The sequence below is a fragment of the Mustela putorius genome, unplaced genomic scaffold (genome assembly GCF_011764305.1).
Source record: "Mustela putorius furo isolate JIRA1106 unplaced genomic scaffold, ASM1176430v1.1 tig00003927_pilon_pilon_pilon, whole genome shotgun sequence".
Taxonomy (NCBI): domain Eukaryota; kingdom Metazoa; phylum Chordata; class Mammalia; order Carnivora; family Mustelidae; genus Mustela; species Mustela putorius.
This window is the reverse complement of record NW_025422072.1, coordinates 4,423,914-4,445,133: the sequence shown is the minus strand read 5'-3', so window position 1 is coordinate 4,445,133 and position 21,220 is coordinate 4,423,914.

Below are 21,220 nucleotides of genomic sequence, written 5' to 3'. Positions count from 1 at the left end.
TGCCTTCGGCTCAGGTCATGATCTCAGGATCCTGGGATCGAGTCCCGCATCGGGCTCTCTGCTCAGCAGGGAGCCTGCTTCCTCCTCTCTCTCTCTCTCTGCCTGCCTCTCTGCCTACTTGTGATCTCTCTCTGTCAAATAAATAAATAAAATCTTTAAAAAAAAATAAAAAAATAATAATAATAAAAAAAAAAGACTGAGGCTGAGGGGCACGTTGGTGGCTTAGTGGGTTAAGTGTCTGTCTCCAGCTCAGGTCATGATCCCAGAGTCCTGGGATTGAGACCGGAGTCGGGCTTCTACTAAGAAGGCAGCCTGCGTCTTCCTTTCTCACTGCCATTCCCTCTGCTTATGCTCTCAATGAGCACATACACTCTCTCTCTCAAATAAATAACTAAATTCTTGAAAAAAGAAAAGACTGAGGCTTTTAGAAGTACCATATTCACATGCCAATACATTTGTTATTTGTGAAGGTGTTAATTAAACAGTAGTACCATAAGTAATTCGAGTGTCCAAATTATGATAATTTAAATAGGGGTCAGTGATGGGTCTGGATATTTTCTGTATGTATATTTTCTGTTAGTAAGTCATCTGAAATTTATATTATACAAAACTTCTTTTACAAGCAGAATTTTTAGTTTAGTTTGTATTGATTGTTCTCTTTCTTCAATGTTAATTTCTAGATAATATAATTTAGCTTTTAATCACTGTTGCTAGATATGGCTGTTATATGAACACATACACAATTTTTTTTTCTACTTAAGGTTTCCTTCTTTTTTTTTAAGATTTTATTTATTTATTTGACAGAGAGAGACAAAGTGAGAGAGGGAACACAAGCAGGGGGAGTAGGAGAGGGAGAAGCGGGCTTCTCACCAAGCAGAGAACCCAACGTGGGGCTCAATGCCAGGACCCTGAGATCATGACCCAAGCAGAAGGCAGATGCCCAATGACTGAGCCATCCAGGTATCCCTGTTTTTTTTTTTTTTTTCTTTTTTAAAGAAAAAAGAGATAGCCCAAGCCAAGGAGAGAGACAGAGGGAAAGGGAAAAACAGACTTCCTGCTGAGCAAGGAGCCTGGCATGGGACCCAATCCCAGGACCCTAGGCTCATGACCTGAGCCAAAAGCAGGTGTTTAACCTACTGAGCCACCAAGGCACCCTTATATATATCACTGTCCAGCAGCGATTATAACAACCCTCTGTCCAGTTGGGTTTCAAAAAAGTAGGCGCTTTATTTCATATGGCCATCACTTATATAGGGGAGCTAAGCCAATCAGCATAGATAGCGATATGCATCCACCAATCTTAAGCTTGTTACCAAGTACCCACAGCATAGCAATAGTTCAACAGCCAATAGGTAGTACTTCCTGTTTACGATCAGTCACTCTAGACACACCTTCTGGCAAATCTCCAGGCGCCATTTTGCAAAGCTCTACGGTTGACGGATCTCCGGGCCCCTGGAGCATCAGCCCTCGACACTTATATACACTATTTTTTTTTCCCATATTTTTAAAATTAACATATAGTATTATTTCTTTCAGTGGTACAGGTCTGTAATTCATCAGTCTTACACAATACACAGCATTCACCACAACACACAATCTCTCCAAAGTCCATCACCCAGCCATCCCATCCTTCCCACCCCACTTCATTCCAGCAACCCTCAGCTTGTTTCCTGAGATTAAGAGTCTCTTATGGTTGGTCTCACTATCTGGTTTCATCTTCATTTTTTCCTCTTTTCCCTTATGATCCCCCGCCTTGTTTCTCAAATTCCACATATAGGTGAGAGCATATGATAATTGTCTTTCTCTGATCCACTTCTCTCACTTAGCATAATACCCTCTAGTTCCATCCACATTATTGCAAGTGGCAAGATTTTATTTTTGATGGCTGCATACTATTCCATTTGTGTGGGGGTGTGTGTCACATCTTTATCCAGATGGACATCTGGGCTCCTTCCATAGTTTAGCTATTGTGGACATTGCTGCTATAAACACTGAGGTACAGTTGCCCCTTTGGATCACTTTATAACTTTGAGGTAAATACCTAGTAGTGCAATTGCTGGGTGAGAATAGCTCTACTTTTTCCATTTTCTGAGAAAACTCCATACTGTTTTCCAGAATGGCTGTTCCAGCTTGCATTCCCATCAAGAGTGTAAGGTGGCTTCCCTTTCTCCATGTCCTGATCAACATCTGTCATTTCCTGACTTCCTAATTTTAGCCATTCTAAATGGTGTGAGGTTGTATCTCATGGTGGTTATTATTTGTATTTCCCTGATGCTGAGTGACGTGGAGCCCTTTTTCATGTGTCTGTTGGCCCTGTCTTCTTTGCAGAAATGTCTGTTACTGTTCTCTGTCCATTTCTTGATTGGATTATTTGTTCTTTGGGTGTTGAGTTTGATAAATTCTCTATAGATTTTGGATACTAGCCCTTTATCTGATATGTCATTTGCAAATACTTTCTCCCATTCTTTTCGTTGTCTTTTGGTTTTGTCGACTGTTCCCTTTGCTTTGTAAAAATTTTTATCTTGATGAAGTCCTGATAGTTCATTTTTGCCCTTGCTTCCCTTGCCTTTGACAATGTGTCTAGAAAGAAATAGCTGTGGCAGAAGTCACAGAGGTTGTTGCCTGTGTTCTCCTCAAGGACTTTGATGGATTCCTGTCTCACATTTAGGTCTTTGATCCATTTTGAGTCTATTTTTGTGCGTGGAGTAAGGAAATGGTCCAGTCTCATTCTTCTGCATGTGGCTGCCCAATTTTCCCAACACGATTTGTTGAAGAGACTATCTTTCTTCCACTAGAAATTCTTACCTGCTTTGTTGAAGATTAGTTGATCATAGAGTTGAGGGTCCATCTGGGTTCTCTAGTCTGTTCCATTGGTCTATGTGTCTGTTTTTGTGTATGTTCCCCTGAATAGCCAGAAGAATGTTGAAAAAGAAAACCAAAGCTGGTGGTATCACAATTCTGGACTTCAAGCTCTATTACAAAGCTCTAATCATAAATTCAGTATGGTATTAGTTTGGGGATTCTACAAAAGTTGAAAAAAATAGCTTTGATTTCAAAAATTCTACATATGTCTATTTAAAGACTACCATAAAACAAAGGTAAAAAAGAAAATTGAATGTTGGAAAATAATTAAATTCACCAGCTTCTGCTGAAAATAATGTCTTCAATAAAATTATACTGAAATTTCATTCTAAATTTTAAAAAATTATGAAAAATTGATGAGAGTCTTCAAATAAAGCACATTTTTAAATTTATCCAGATTGAGTTGTGTCATTGGTAACTTATAAAATACAATGTATAACTGCTATTATTTGTATAAATTCACATACTTTTAAATTATTGATTTGGGGGCACCTAGGAGGCTCAGTCGATTAAGCTATTGACTTGATTTCCACTCAGGTCATGATCTCGGGGTCCTGTGATCTAGCCTGGATTCAGGTCTTGGCTCAGAGGGGAAATCTACTCATCTCACTCTCCTTCTATCCTTCTCATCTCCTTCCCCCTCCCATGACAAGTCAGATAAATAAATAAGTAAATCTTTAAAAAATAAATAAATTATTGATTTTAACTTTTCAATTACTTCTCCAAGTCATATCCTAACAATACTGCAGTTTGAAGCATTTCCTGTGAATGCACACAAAATATATTTCAGTTGCTAAGAATAACTATGAAAAATATAATACTGGTAATAGAAAAATTGAAACAGTGATCTTAAGACAAATCCATTGTATTGTAATGAAGTAAATTTGCTATTGAAATTATATGTAAATTATACATCAGTAATATTAACATTTTATCCCTATTCAGAATGGATGATATTTACTATTAGGAATATCGGGAAAAATGGTCAATAAAAATCAACAGAAAGTTATAGAATGTGAGCTAATTAAGACTAAAAAGAATTGTAAGAAATATAGTCAATATATGCCTCTTATCTCTCCCTCTTTTTTTTTTTTTCTTTCAGGATTATAGCCTTATAAGGAGATGCATTTAACTACATCACTGAGACTCACAAATGCACAGATATATATACCCTACTTACTTCATGACCATTCAAAATTAAGTGTTTTAAGAGAAGATCGTAGGGGAAAAGCCCATTGAAAGGATGTGTGAATGCATCAGAAGGCAAATTTCAAAAGAGGCACATGCAAATAATAAATGCCTTTTGTTTCACCATGCAGACAAAATCTATTCCAATTTGGGTTACCTCCTCTTTATGTGATGAACAAAATTAAAACAAAAACAAAAACAAAAACAAGCTAGCATCACTGAATTTATTTCTTCATAAAATTTAATTTCTTACCACATTCAATGGCTAAATTTTGAAGTTGGCATGTCCTTTACTTATAATATTTTTCTTGGGGAACATTTGCTTCTTAAATATTACATAGTTATAGAAGGCAGATTATAAATGCAATGGCAAATAATTTATAATTGTAACATAGTTTGGGAATAACTGAATTTTCACTAAATGTAAGAAAACAGATTGTGTAGGGAAACCAAATATATACATTTCTTTTTCACCATTACATTTTCCATCTTTACAAGTTCACATTTACATGAATTAAAATTTTGTTCTAGGAATGAAGGTCCAAGTTCAGATAATATCACACTGCCATAGGTACAGTGTAAAGCTTTCATTATAGCATATTCTCAATTTCTCTCTCCCATACCTTGACCATTATTGTAACACTTGACTTTAGCATATGCTTATAAACATATGCATGATTATAATCATTGATTTGTATGGTTACAGATATTTTGCAGCATTCAAAATAGGAAAATAATTGCATTTTACCTTCATTTTTCTAGTTGTCACTCATATTTCCCTCAAACATCCAAGATTATGACTAATACAAAACTGCTTCCAACAAAAAATTTCTTTCAGCTTTCTCTGTAGTGTACATAAGCTGAGAATGAATTTCCCAGGCTTTTTAATTACCCAAGAAAAATCTTTCCTTTTCCTACATATTTAAAAGATATTTTCACAGGATATAGAATTCTGTTTGGCCATATTTTTCAATGCTTTTAAAGACAGTACTACATTGTCTTCTCACATGCATGTTTTCAGATGGGAGGTCTACTCTAATTCTTTGTTCCTCTCGGTTATGTGTAATGTTTCTTTTGGCTACCTTCAAGATTTTCTGTTTTCATTTATTGTAGTTAGAATATGATGTATATCAATGTTTATGGATTTCTTATCTTGTTTGTTTGTTTTAGGTTTCAGTATTGCTTGGTGTCTTTTATGATTCTCTTATCTGTGGTATTCTGCCCACATTAGTTTGGATTAATTGTCAACTGTCGTTTCTTCAAATATGTATTGTTCTTTATTTATTCGTCCTGTTTTTCTGAGATTCCAATTAACTTGTACTGTCATGGTTTGAAATTGGTCAACAATTACTATATGTTACTTATTCAACTTTACTCTTTTCTCTTCACATCAATTTGAGTACTCTAACAATCTATTTTCATGTTCACTGATTATTTCCTTGGCTTTATATAATCAGAATGACTCCATAAAAACATTTTTTTCAGTTCTATCACTGTTTATTTTTAGCATTTACATTTGATTCTTATAGTTTCTATCTCTCTGGTGAAAGTACCATCTGAGCTTTCATACTGTTAACATTTTCCACTGTAACCTTTAACATAAATATCATAATTATTTTAAGTTCTTTCCTTGATTATTCCAATATTTTGGTCACTTTTGAGTCTTATTCTTTTTTTTTTTTAACTATGTTCAGTTAGCCAGCATATAGTACATCATTAGGTTTTTGATGTGGTGTTCAATGATTCATTAGATTTGTATAACACCCAGTGGTCATCACAGCACATGCCCTCCTTAATGCCCATCACCTGGTTATCCCATCTCCCAATCCCCCTCCCTTCTGCAACCTTCAGTTTGTGGTCTGGAGTCCAGAGTCTCTCATGGTTTATCTCCCTTTCTGATTCTTCCCATTCAGTTTTCCATCCCTTTCTCTGTGGTCCTCCATGCTATTCCTTATGTTCCACATATGCGTGAAACCATGTGATAACTGTCTTTCTCTGCTTGACTTATTTCACTTAGCATAAACCCTTCCAGTTCCATCCATGAAACTGTACAAGTAAGTATATACTCAGTCCCCATTACTTTCTGAAGATATTTGTTACTTTCTATATTTTGGTTTGAATATTTTCTGTGAGACCTCAATTTTTTGATGGGTTCAAAAAAAAGACATTTTGCAGTATCTCTATTTTTTTTCTTGTTTTATCAATGGAAGTGACACTTTACCCAGATCTCTATATCCCAAAACTAAAAATGGAAGTCCATTGGATTAATCAAAAAATCACAGTTCTCTAATAAAATTATCTATAAATTATAGTTCTATTTTTGTACTTAATAGTCACATTCATTTTAAGTCAGTGTTTGAATTCCTATTCTCAACTATTCATACTATTTCTCTTGTTTTTTAGTCATTCATTATTGTCCCCTAACATGCAAATTTGATTTTTATACAGTATATTGTGAATAAAGCTTTACAATATTGTTACAATATTCCAGGCTGTGGTTGGTACTATCTTTTCCCAAAGTAGATTTAATTTTTCAATATGATTTCCAGTTAGAGCATGAGCTGATAACTTAAATCTGTTTTTGAAATGAGCTGTTTAATGTTAGGTTACAAACATGTGTGTTGGCTCATTTATTTAACTACTCATAGAACATTGAGAACATACATCTTCCAGGGTTCTAACTGGTATATATACCAGACATTCTGAAACTTGTTTGTCACTGAATACAATTACTCTCTCCTAACTACATGAAACTGTGAGGAAATCTCATTTTTGAGCTATAACTACTTTTTTTTATAACTACTTTTTTTTTCTCATTTTTGAGCTATAACTACTTTTATAGTCACCACTTTTAACTAATCTTACGGCCTCAAAGTTTGTATCTCAGAGAGCACTGGAGAAAGCGGCTCTCTCTTCAGTGTTTTTCTTTCCCTCAAATCCTGGCTACTCTCTCTCTCTCTCTCTCTTTTTTTTTTTCTCTCTCTTGGCATCTCTCAGATATCTTTATATACATGTTTCTTTTTTATCTTATTATTTGCACTGTTTATGTTTATGCTATGTTTAAAAACACACAAAAATTACTGTGCCATCACTCCAAGGAATGTTAAAAGTTGGATGTATAAATATTTGATGCTGTTGTGACTTTTTTTTAAGCTCTTGGGAAACATCACAGTGTTTATCATTGAGCAAACCTTCTTTGACATTTCTGGTGACCCCTTTCTCTTTTGGACACCAACAGTACATTGTGTATACCTCTGTAATAAAATGTAATGAACTATTCTATAATATTTGATTTTTTGTGTGTTTTATAGTTATAAAACTCATAGCAATAAATCATAATATTTTTACATACAGTATTCATCAGTTTGCCTGACTCTGGTGTGTATGAATTTTAGTCATCACAATTTATTTAAATAAGGCCAGCCCTCCAACAGCACAGCTCAGATTTCTTTTATCTTGGCATATTAACTGAAAATAATTGCATAAAACATGAACTTTGCTACTGGATCATTAATCTATATCACTACCAGTATCAGTAACTAATCATGTCACTTCTTCCAAATTCTTCTGGAGAATGATCACCGTGCATTTGTTAGTCAGTTTGTGCGCAGACAGCAAGGCATATAATTGCATAGCTTCCATGTTGCCTAGTGCTAACTCTTGTGAAATTCTATAGAAATGGATTATTGAAAGAAGAAATTGGATAATAAAAATATAGGAAAGAAACCAAATATGACATTTCTATAAGTGAAATTGGATGTGATAAGAGTTACAGCAAACAGTTACAGCAAAACATATATAGGACTTGACCTAGGTATGCATGAAATTAAGGTGTGAATTATATTGAAAAAAGTTTGATGAATGTAAAAAAACAGGGTAAAGCTTCTTTGACAAGTTTTAGTTTAAATGACACTAGGAGCAGAAAGTAACTTATGGTTGAAATGGAATATTTGTTTCCACTTTGGAGTAAGTGTTTCCATTAAAAAAAAAAAAAAAATATATATATATGTATATACACACACACACACACATACAATTAGGAAGTCTTCAAAGTTTTATGTATATTTATCTGCATTCCCCAAATAATGAAACATTGAACAGAGACTTTCCGAGGATGCAGGAGTGGCGTGTGGTTCCTCTCCCATACTGTAGTTACGCTGCAGATTACTACTTTACCATGTTCTGACAAATCCCTTTCATACTCTTTGTATAACATTTAGCATTAGTAAAATCATACATTTATTAAAAGGAGGCAGGTTTCTTAAATCAAAGATTGACCATCCTAAAATATAGTTTAATTTTGAGAACACCTATCCACACATCTTTTTTAATTAAAAACATATTTATTTATTTATTTGTTTATTTATTTAAAAAACATATTTATTTATAAATATTAACATATTTATTTGAGAGAAAAAGCATTGGCACAGGGTGGGGGTTGGGGGTGTGGGGGAGGGAGGAGAAGGGGCAGAGGGAGAGAGAAACCCTAATCAGACTTCATGCTGAGCACAGAGCTTTGAGATCATGACCAGATCCTGGCCAAGAGTTGGACACTCAAAGGACGGAGCCACCCAGACACCCCATACCTATCCATATTTCAATGAGAAAGCACAGAGTTTAAATGTTTCCATATATTATTTTTAAAATTTTCTCTGGAAGGAAGAATTTCGTTTTGTCGCTGTTTTGTACCTGACATTAAAACAATGAAAACTCACATCTCTGGGGAAAATAAAATGAGTTCAGAAGATTTTGATGAAAATTACAAAGTTACTTAAAACAAACTAATAATAATGTGGTACCTTGCTTACTTCTGCTTCTGTGCCAAGTAGAAAGGAAGCAGACATTAAAAGGGGGAGAAGGTGGGTGGAGGTAGGGAGGTAGTGGGAAGAGAAGTCAGATTTTGGGTTCTGTTTGTTTGTTTTGACTTGCTTGGTTAACTGATATTTTAGAATTTCAATTTACTAGGAATATATATCTGAGTTATCTCTCTAGTCTTCAATTTAATAACTTTATTATAGGATCATGATCATTTAAAAAATATATACCCAGATATAATAGAGAAATAAAAGAACTTGAATGGTTGTCAAATTATGCCATTTTTTTTCGAGGACGATGAGTTTATCAGTTCTTCAGTATGCTTAGGCATAAAATCACAAAAACATTTTATCCACATCAAGCTACATAATTTAGCATCGAGTAGGCAAGATATGTATTAAAGTGACTCACTGCACAATACAGCATTTTAGCTACCTTTATTTTAGTGCATACTATTCCTTTATAGCCCATGACACCTACACTCTCTGGATAAATGCTTATACACTAGAAGAGGCTACTGCACTTTGCAGGACCCCATTCATTCATATCCCTTATTTCTTCCACAGCTTTGCTTTGCAATGTCACTTTATACTAAAAAAAAATAATAATAATAATAAACAAAAAATAAAAATCTAAACCCACAAACAAACAACAATAACAACAACAACAAAAGCCTGAAGAGCAACTTCAGGCTTCTGCTGCCTGAATTACACAAGGGGTCTATTGCGGACTATCTGCATTAAATTAAGTTTTCCCCATCTTTTACTACAATGATACACAACGCATTTTAAAATTAACCCTTGTCTAGTAATTTAGAAAAGACTGTATTTTGAGTCTCACTGTCTCTTATATTTCTTTCTTGTACATAGGTTACTCCTACCCTTGGTACATAGTAGAATATTTTATATTTACGAAGAGCGACTTGAAAGTGTTTTGCAATTATAATATGATTCATAAGATTAAAGAACAAAATAACTTTTTAAGGATGTGAGTACCTGAAAGATCACAAAATACTTGAATTCAATTGCATAAAGAACACATCTGCATGAATTTCTGAGTTATCTAAATCTGATCTTTTTTGATTCACTCTGCTATTATTATTTCTCAAAATAAACTTTTAATTTAGATGGAGAGATCTTTCATTATTGCTCCATCTCATGGTGGTTGTTTTCTCCTTGCTTGGATGCTTTCCCCAAAGCTCTCCATAACTTCTCTTCTATATTCTGGTGGGAGGTGGAAAGGTGTCTGGAAATGGAGAAAAGGTGAGAGCATCTTCCTAACTGCTGATAATGTTTTATTACCTGATATTTGTAGTGGCTATATAGAAGCATTTACGTTTTTCTTTTTTAATATTTTATTTATTTATTTGAGAGAGAGAGTGAGAGGGAGAGACAGCAGGAGCAGGGGGAGGAGCAGAAAGAGAGGGAGAAGCAGACTCCCCACTAAGCAAGGGAAGGCTCACACAGGGCTCAATCCCAGGACCCCCAGATCATAATTTAGCTGAAAGCAGATGCTTAACTGCTGAGCCATTCAGGTGGCCCCAGATGCATTTACTTCATAAACATTTATAAACCTGTATATACTTTTTGTGGATTTACCTATATTTCAATTGAAAAAATAATTACAAAGTAAAGAAATTATCAGAAAGTACTGACATTTAGTAGGGTGATGCCATAAAAGTGGTCCAGAATACAAATAATTACTTAAAGGAATTGTGAAGAATTGGAAGATTTTAAGATCTCTATTTAAAATGTAAAACTAATTCAGAAGATAAAAAAATTTAGGAAATTGATAGTATGATGGTTACACAGCGTTGTGAATGTACTTAATACCACTGAATCATACACTTTAAGATGAATAAAAGAGTAAATTAAAAAAATAAAATGTAAAACTATTGATTCAAGGATCTAGAGATGTGTTCATACTGTACACAATAAAATGTTTTCAATGATTTAATTTTTATATACAATAGATTAATATTAGTTATTTTAGAATAAATAGCTGCTGGTAAGAATTTCCTAGTATATAAGTGGAATAAATGTGAAATGCGCAGTTACATATCAACTTTGAAGTTTATTTTATTCATCTTGCTTTGATTTTACCTACATAGGGAAGGAAAAATAATTTTCCTTTACTCTTCTAGGTTCTTGGCTGAGATATGGGTCTCAATATAATATTAATATTATATATTAATAAAATAATAACAATAATACCAGATTAACAGGAGAAGGACAAACAGAAGTTTAATAACATGTTAACTGAAGTTAACAGTCTTCAGTGTGTGGCCACATAACTTGGCCTTGTCTTTCAGTCGGTGACAAACCACTGAAGGTTTGAAAGTGTGTTTAAGGTTGTGGCCTGGGCCATTTTGGGGAGTTACTCAGTTTTCCTGGGTCTCTCCCATGTATAAACAAGGTATACATATTATTAAACTTCTGTTTGTTTTTCTCCTGTTAATCTGTTTTATGTCAACTTAATTACTGAACCAGCAAAGAACCTACAGGGAAGAAAGGAAAACTTTCCCATCCCTACAATAGCATCTGTCATGTTGTTCAAATATAGTGGTACTAATTACCTCTTCATTGTAGCATTAAATAACAATAGTTCAACAGAGTAAATTTTAAAGGTCTGATTGATTTCAATGCACGATTCATAAGTGGGCAGCATCCCATCAAGGGAGTAGAAAGGAACCCCAAAGTGACACATACAGAAAGGGAAATGTTTTTAAACAGAGGGCAGGGAAGTCATAAACAACCAAACCAAAAACCAAATTCAAAAACCAAACAAAACAATACAAAACAAACAAACAAACCCAAAAACAAACAAACAAAAAAACAGTATTATGTCAGGCAAGGTCAGCTCCTTTTGAGAGACAAAAGTTATTAGCTACCTCACTGGTGCTGACTAGGATATTCTAGACTGACTGTCTAACATTACATTCCTGAGGAAAGTTTCAACTGCAATTAGATTAAATATTAAGCCCTGGTTTGGTGACAGTGGGCCTAGCACAAGTGACTCTTTTTGTGGCTATGGTTTTCTTTTTAGTAAGTTCCCATCTTCATTCAGATCCTTAGCTTGACGTGGAGGTGTGAACAAACAGAGTTTGTCATTGCCACTCTCAGCTGTCACTGGCAGCTTTTGTTATTTCCTTTTGTGGTATCCATAGGTCATGATGTTTTTGCTTAACTCCTGTGGCATTGACAGGTCACACTTCCAGATTAATCATGTTTAAATCTATTATACTCTTCACATCTTTTCTGACATTCTAGTTCTAGGGAGATCATTTGCTTCATGGTTAGTGGCTGCAAATGTACATTGAAAGCTTTTGAAAAAATAAAAGACACCAGGAATATTATTATGATTATAGTAAGCAAGTTTTATCAACATTTGGAGTGCACTTTGAGGCCATGGTCCCCAAGACCCAAACCACGTAAAATCAAGTAAGTCAAAAAAAGACCACACTGAAGAAATCACCTTTTAAAGCCAAGTGGTTTGCTCAGTGATCACATGTAATGGAGTTTCAACTTCCCAGAAGTGTTAATCCAGATACAGCAGGTGGTGTCAACCACAGAACAGACATCTCCTTGCTCAGCTAAAAGATAATCAAGGGTGATCCTGTTATTAAGGACAACCCTAGCCAGAGCATCTCAGGAATTTTTTTTTTTTGGGGGGGGGTAGGGGGTGGATGAGCTACTGCCTTAGCAATGGATTCTGCAAAGCTTCTAGAGTTATGGAGAGGTTTCTGATCATATTCTCACTTATATTTACTTCTAATCTGGAAGGTATGAGCTTGCCAAAAGAAGTGAATCCTGATTCATGAATATTTTCTAGTAGATCCTTCCTAATTGGATAAATCCAAGGGATTTGAACAATGAGGCATCTTAGTTCATTTGTGGCAAGTTAGGTGCGTTGTTAAGTAACTTAAGAGGCATTGCCTGGCAATGTGCCAGCTATCTGGGCTTTCACAGGTCCAGGATGGATGATGAACACCACCACAGACAAACTCTGTTGGGTTACAAACAATTCCCATTAAGAAGGTACTATTAATGTGTTCATTTGCAGGGATTTCTGTGTTTATCCATTCAAGCTAGGGCCAAGCAATTTTTCAGCATACATGGGAAGAAAATGTCCTAATCTGAACTAAAGACTTGTTCTAAATACTTTGCAAATAAGGTTACTGCTGGTGAGTTACTTAGTGAGGCAGGAAAATGCTAATCTAGATATTCATGGTAACGAGGGGGTGCAAAAATACTAAAATTTATGTAGATATCTGAGTAAGTATGGTTATCACTGGAGAAGGGAAGAACAAGACACTAAATGTTCTGGTTGCACAAAATAACCATGGGAAGAGACTGCCAAGGAGGGGTGACCATAGTTTGTGGTGATATTGGATATAGAAGAGAAATTGGTCACAAGAAGGACCTGAGGGTCTTTAGCATTATGGATAGATTAGATATCTTGGTGACAAATCCAGCAGTCTGAAATTTTACCCTCCTTAACAGTGGCCTGGGAGATTTAGGTGGACGTGTTATTTTTCTAGACTAATACTGGACTAAAGAAAAGAAAGGAAAAAACAAAACAAAACAAGTTTTCATGCCCTATGAATGTGTAGAGTCTTGATCTGGCATCTTGTGTGAAAGCAGTCTACTTCCATGTCAGCTACTTTCCTTCCTTGTCCATTTCATTCAAAGGTCTCCAGCAACTTCAGTAATAGTTATCAGGTGGAATCTTCTTTAGCTATGAGATGCGTACCCCAAGGCTCAATACATTCTTGTTTTTCAGGAGTTTCAGTGGTCAGGAGCACTTGGTAAGTTCCCTTCTAATAGAGTTCCAGGGCTATTTTCCTCTGATAAATTTCCAGAATACTCAGTCATAAGCTCCAGGGTTAGGCCAACAGGATCCTTTCAACTGCAATTCAGGAAGTCTTCTTTAACCTGTCATGAATGTCATGATGACAGGCTGCAGCATAAGTCATTAAAGATTTAAGGGATGCCTGGGTGGCTCAGTTGGTTAAGCGGCTGCCTTCGGCTCAAGTCATGATCCCAGCGTCTTGGGATCGAGTCCCACATCGGGCTCCTTGCTTGGCAGGGAGCCTGCTTCTCCCTCTGTCTCTGCCTACCATTCTGTCTGCCTGTGCTCTAACTCTCTCTCTCTGACAAATAAATAAATAAAATCTTAAAAAAAAAAAAAAGATTTAAGTGTCTGCTTGCTTTAGCATGAAATAACAGAAGTCACCAGAAATTTGTATACCAATAGACATTGGTCTACTCGAGACTATTTCATTAGAGTGGTTTATGTTTCCCAAAGAGGGATTATGAACAGTCAGTAAAACTATAGAGAATACCTTAGGCCAAGGGAGTCCAGTAGTTACTGTAAGTTGAGATTTTTAGTTTGAGGATCTCATTAATTCTTTCAGCCTTGTCTGATGATTGAGGGTAAGAAGGACAGTGATAATTCCAAGAAGTCTGCAAGATTTTCATTATGGCTTATGTAATTTGTCCCATAAAGTGAGTGTCTCAATCACTGGAGATTGTGGACGGGATATCCCAAGAGGGAAACATGTTTTCTAATAGTTTCTTTGCCACTGTGGTGCCGTCAGCATTGTGGAAGGGGAAGGCTTTGATCCACCCGAAATACACTTCTACTATAACACGTGCATATTGATAATCCATACCAAGTGGTAGTTGAATGAAGTCCAGCTGCTGGTGGTCAAAAGGTCCACAACAAGGATGTCTGAAGTGTTTGGGGACAAAAAGTAGTTTTCTAGGATTATGGACCCAACAGGTTAGACATGGGTCGTAGACTGTTTTTGCAATTTCATAGAAGTCTCCTTACCCATGTCTATTCAAAATTTGATTCATCTTAAATGCATGATGGTGGGTAAAGAAACACCAAAACAAAACAACAACAACAATAACAAAACAAAAACAAAAACAAAGGGGGTTAACAGGGATCTGGGAAGAACCAAGCAGCTATCTTGGATTTCCATAGTCCAGCTGCTTATATAATTTCTGATCATTTAATTGGATGGAGCACATTGTTGCCATGTCACAAGGACGTCAACGTGGCAAAAGTGTAGCAATTAATTTTTGCTAATTTTTGCCAAAACAGATGGATTCTGTACACCTGGCATTCCCATGATACTCCAATTTAATCCTTTGAGCGTGAGCTTCAATTTTGATCGCAGCCATTTGAGCATAGCAAGAAGGCTTGCTTGTTGTCCATTTTTGACTGGGGTTCTAGAGCATGTAAGAAAAATCCTTTGCGTGGACAGCATCCCCAAAACATGGATGACCCGAAAGACATACTGGATGACAATGTAAATGTTAACAGTTTATCCTTTTAATAACTGACTCAGGTAAGGACCTGGAACTCTATTTGTGGGAGATTTCCCCTTGCAAGTAGCTCATATTGTGTAGTAATAGCATAACTAGATTGGAAACTCGCTTTATTATTTTTACAGTATGACTCCTCAACAAACAAGATTAAATCAGGGTTAGTTAAAAGAGTGTCTCGTAAATCAGGACACCTTGTCAGAAAATGGGTTTGCAAAAGGGATGCAGCCAATGGAGCTCAGCCCTTATCTGGCAGAAGCAGCAGTGTAGCAGGATTAAGAATGCTGCAATGTTTAAGATGTAGATTAGGTGACAAAAGCAGAAGGATCTCATGGGAATTTAGTCTTCATGAGGAGAAATGCTGAGTCAACTCAGAGTTAAGAAGACTGTACAGAATTTGTAAATAAACGCCATTTGCTAAAATTTCTACTAATTTTGTAACTGCAGCTATAGCCTTAAGACAAGTGGTTTAGGTACAAGCAACTGAATCAAGTTCTACTCTTTAATAGGAAACAGGTCTATGTTTATTACCACGTACTTGTGTGAGCATTCCGAGGGCTAGGTTATCTCTTTCATGCACAAACATAAGTTTGTGAAAAGTTTTGAGGAGTTGTGTAGCCCTAGAGCAGGTAGTTTCTTCAGTGCTTGTTTTTTTTTTGTTGTTTGTTTGTTTGTTTAAAAAAAAAAAAAAAAGGCGGCTTGCCAGTGTTTATCTTCCCAAGTGACCAAAACTTTGGTTCATGGAGTGGGGAAGTCAGTGGAGAAAATTGAGTCTACAATACCCAGAAATCCACAAAATTGTCACTTAGTTGTAGGCCTAGGAAATTTCTGGGATTAGCTGAATCTTTTTTTGGAGATAACGGGACTCCTTCATACTTAGATTATAACCTAGGTAATGAACAGTGCCTAAAGATAATTATAATTTTTCCTTTTTTTTAGGGACCATATGTTACTTTTCAGCTAACTGTTGTAGCAAACAAGAGGAATCTTTTGTGGATGCCTCTTTAGTAACTGAGCATAGCAAGAGGTTGTTTACATATTGTGAAAGGTTTGATTTCTCAGGAAGCTAAAGGGTGCATAAATCTCCGTGAAGTACTTGGTAGAAATAAGAAGAGCCCTCGGTGAATCCTCGAGGCATAACAGTCTGAGTAATTGTTGATTGTTCCAAATAAAAGCAAATAGATCCTGGCTGTTAGAATCTATGGGGATTGCTAACAAAGGTTGAGAAGAGGTCTATAATAGTGAACCATTTCAGTCTGGTGAAACTTGCAACAAAAGGGTCTTCAGGTTTGGAACAACTAAGAAATGGGAAATAAGTATCTTGTTAATGACTCTCAAGCCCTGAACAAATTGCCAGCCCCTCCTATTAGGTTTTTGGATTGGCAAAGTCAGTGTATTTCAGGGGCTTGTGAAGGGAACAATTAGCCCCTGAGTGATTAAGTCTTCTACTATGGGAGTGAAGCTTTGTATGGTCTCAGGCTTTAGTGGATATTCAGGCAATTTAGGAGAAGCTTTAGTCACATCTATTGAATCTTTATAGGCTCTGTACTTTTCACTCTTCCAATGTCAGTATTAGAGGCAGCCTGCAGCTTTTCAGGTACATTGATTAAATTAGGGACTTTCATTGGAATTCTTTTTCTTCTTCATTCAAAAGCAGAATGTAAAGAACATAAAAGACCAGGTGGGTTGGTTGGTCAGGAAATTCTAAGGTGAGGTCTCTATTGGTAGCAAAATGTCCTTTAACTTTAGAAAGGATATCTCTACCGAATAGATTGAAAGGGGCTGTATCTCATAGCAAAAGGGAATATGTTTTTTTAATAAAAGGTCCCAGAGTCATTTGTACAGGTTGAAACAGAAATTCTGTCTGAGATTTACTGGATACTGCCAACATGGAATACTTTTTTTTCCTTCTTTTTCCGCCCCCCGCCCTTCAAGAGATTTGTTTTCCTCTGAGAAAACAGGTTAAATAGAAAGCATAGCTCTAGTATCAACTAATACTTGGCAAGGTTTCCCATTAATTTCAAGTTTAATTTCCTCTTGAGTGTTTAAGGAAATCATTGGTAGTTTACTGGAGGCCCTTGGAGTCATCAACTCTGGGAGGTCTCCATATGGAGGGGCTACCTTGAGGGTAGAGATGGGAACAATCAAGTTGAAGAATTTGCATAGGACCTTTGAAGACAATCTTTCTTGTCCCTGTTGATTACAAGTGAGATGTTGATTTTTGGGCCAATGCTTTCATGATAGTACTCTAAGAAGGCATAGTATAAAAGGCCCAGGTATTATTGGAGGACTCTAGCCTTCGTGTTGCTGTGGCTGCAAGGCTAATAGCATAGCAGATTTTTTTTTTGAAGTCTTGCTCCAGGTTATTTCAAAGTGCCCAGCTATGACCATGAGTTCAGTCAGAGGGTTGGCTTCTCATCCTATTTTCTGCCTTTTTATTAATCCATTAATCTCAGGTTATAATCCATTTACAAAAAGAATAGCTACAGCAAGTTTGGTCACCTTATTTATTGTATGGAACCTGGAATACCATCAGAAGAGGACTTCCAAATGGGCTTTAAAGTATGCTACAGATTCATTTTTCTTTTGTTTGCATGTTTGTATAATAAACCAGTGACTCAGTAAGGGCAGAAAAAACCCTAAGAATAAACTGTAAAAGTTCAGTAGTTATTTCTTAAGCTCTTTCTGATCTGTAAGGAGAGCACATTGAGGATCAAGGGTCTCAAATATCATCCTCAAGATTTTGCTATTTTGTGACTCAGTGGGTTAAAGCCTCTGCCTTCAGCTCAGGTCATCATCCCAGGGTCTTGGGATCGAGCCCCACATCAGGCTCTCTGCTCAGCAGGGAGCTTGCTTCTCCCCCTCTCTCTCTGCCTGCCTCTCTGCCTACTTGTGATCTCTGTCTGTCAAATAAATAAACAAAATTTAAAAAAAAAAAGATTTTGCCATTTTGGCTTCTTGTATCTATTTTTGAGCTTCACTAGGTCCTACCAATATGTGCACTACTGATACAAATCTGACAGCCAGGGTCAGAGACCCCAATAATTATTCTAAAAACTTCAAAAAAAAAGCCAAACTTTTGGGGATCCTCCCTAGGATTAGGAAATTCTTGAACTCTGACTCTGAGTTCAGTCTTTGATCAAAGGGTGAAATATACATCAGGAGTTTTGTCTGCAACCTTGGGTAGTTTTATTTTTAAATATTTCAAAAAGTAACTTAAATAATCTCTCCAGAGTAGAAAGGCATTTCAAACAGAGAATTAGTAAAATGTTAGTACTCGCTAAAGAAAAGGGGAGCAGTAGGAGTCACATCAGTTATATAGTCTTTTGTTTTAGTTATCTCCTATGTCATTACTTTTAAACTTGTCTTTCAATAAAGCTATCTTGGAGTCTTGAAGTCTTTTGGAAGTTTTGGCATATAGGTTAAAATAGTTGTCTTATTCTGTTTATTTAATTTGGGGACACTTGTTTTCAAATATGCTTCTTAAATGAATGGCATTGTCTAACTGGAACATGCCCCATAATGGCCATTGCAATTCTAGGTTGTTTTTAGTAGGATTTTGTCATTTTTTAAGGTATCAACAGCTACCAGGACTATAGTTCCTAAATAGGTGTGTCATCAGAAGATGATATGCTTAATTCTTTGGAATTAAAGATCCCATTTCTTTTAGCTAGCATTTATCTACACAAAACAAGAATAACAAACATGTGCTTCTTAATGTCTTAGCAGTAACCAAGTGATATTACTGCATTCTAGCCACTAGCCAAAAGAAACTCCTATGTACACATCCAATAATTCCCACTACGGAACCTGGGACAGGGGCATGGATCGAAAGACCAAATTTAACAAATGGGTACTGCAATCTGATTTCAAACAAATGGTGTACTGCAGCTGCCATCAGTAGTTCCTAACATGGAATCTGGGGAAGGATTCCAGACAAATGTGGAACTGCAGCCAGCAGGATGCAACATGGAGTCTGTGTCTGGAACCAATGACCAAAATTTCCACATAAATGGAGAACTGCGATCCAAATTATCAGCATTTCCCACTGTGGAACTAGTGATTCCAAACAAATGGGGAACTGACTCAAAACCAAATTAGATTGGGGGCTCAACACAAATGGAGCTCAGAACTGAGAGGAACTTAACTACATCCCTCAAAGATGGTAAGAAAGGCAGTGAACTCAAAAGGGGTTCATGGGTGCCAGGTCTGTGTTTCTCATTGTCCCTGAATATTATCTGAAGTCTGCTTCTGATTCCAGTGCCACTGCCACCAAATCTGTTAATATATATATATATATATATATATATATATATATATATATATAATCTGTTTCTAGGTAAAGTGAAGAATCTTTAAAAATAGGTATCATGTCTGTTTTTTCATCTTCATATACATATGTCTAGAAAAGTTTTTAGAACATTATCCAGAACAAGTATAGAACATAGAAGTTGCTTAAGATATAATGAAACAATTTATTTATGGCATAAAGTATTTTAGATCAGACTATCCAGATCTTTTTTCATGACTACATAAAATAGATCAAAAAGGAACTGGCCACAAGGGAAAAGCATTCTATGAACCAAAGAGAGTGAGAAAGTACGATGTAATTTCAATTTGATTATAAAGAACTGTTAAAGTATTTTTGAATGTTTTTCTTTCTTATAATGTGGAAATTTTTAATGTATACAATAATATCTTATACTTTTAATCCACTAAGGGAAAATGAAATGTGAACATTTTTCTTTTTCTTTTTTTTTTTTTTTTTAAGATTTATTTATTTTAGAGAAGGAGAGACACAGAGAATGAGAATGCAAGTGGGATGAGGAGCAAAGGGAGAGAATCTTCAAGCAGATTCTCCATTGAGTTCAAAGCTTGTTGGGGTTGGGGGGTTGGGGGGCCTCCATCTCATGACTTATGAGATAATGACCTGAACTGAAATCAGGAGTTGGACACAACCAACCAAGTCATCCAGGTGCCCTGAAATGTGAACATTTCTAATGCATATAATATTTAATATTTTAATTTAGTTAAGAGAAAAAATTATTTTCATGTGGAGCTTAGTATGGATGTACCCAAAATTTTTCACCATGGAGGTACACATTTTTAAGCTTTATCATTAAAGTTTTTTTATTTAATTATCACAACTATTTGGGGGTGTAGTATCAAAAAAAGGTAACATTTGTGAGGAATTTAAACATCAAAGAGGCTACATGCCTATGTTGCAATCCCTCCCAGTGTGAATAAATGGTACTGGAATCTGAACCCAGTTAGATTTAGCTGTGAATCTAATTTTGTTTGTTTGTTTGTTTGTTTTTTGCTTTTCTTATTTTAAAACTGGCAGAACTGAGATGGAGAGATATAACAACACATTAAAAAAAAAAAGACAAAAAACATTGGCAGGTAAGAGAAGCAACTAAAATTGATTTTGTGTATACTGTGTTCAAACTTGGGTCATTTCATTCCTAAAAAAAAAGGAGGTATATATTATTTACCTAAGTTAGAGCTTTAAAAACTGTGATTCAAAGGTCAGTTTAATTTAGGCCATCCTCATAAATCGCAGGAAAGAAAAGATGTGCATACAAATCTCTTTGACGTTAACACTAAAAATCTTAGGTCAGCATATTATTGGGGAATGATGAAACATGAATAGATATTAGTTTAAAGTTTGCCCAAAATGTTCTTCACAGAAAAAGGTATTGCAAAAAGAGAAGAGAAAAATGCCCTATTTGGAAGTCATTACTAGTTTCCATTTCTGGACCAAATAGAGAGTTAAACAGATTCAAAATGCGTACATAAGATTAACATCTAAACAGTATATTGATACCTTTATTGACATTGAATTAAGATCTGATTCTTGATAACAATGATTTTTTCATGGTTGTGAAATGTCATTGTTGAAAATACACTGAACCACAGAACACTTAAAAGCAAGTGTGTGTTTTGGAAATGTTTGACCAAAGGGAATAAAGTTGAGAAAATAATTTTTTTTTCATAATTTACTAGGTTTATTAGCAAGA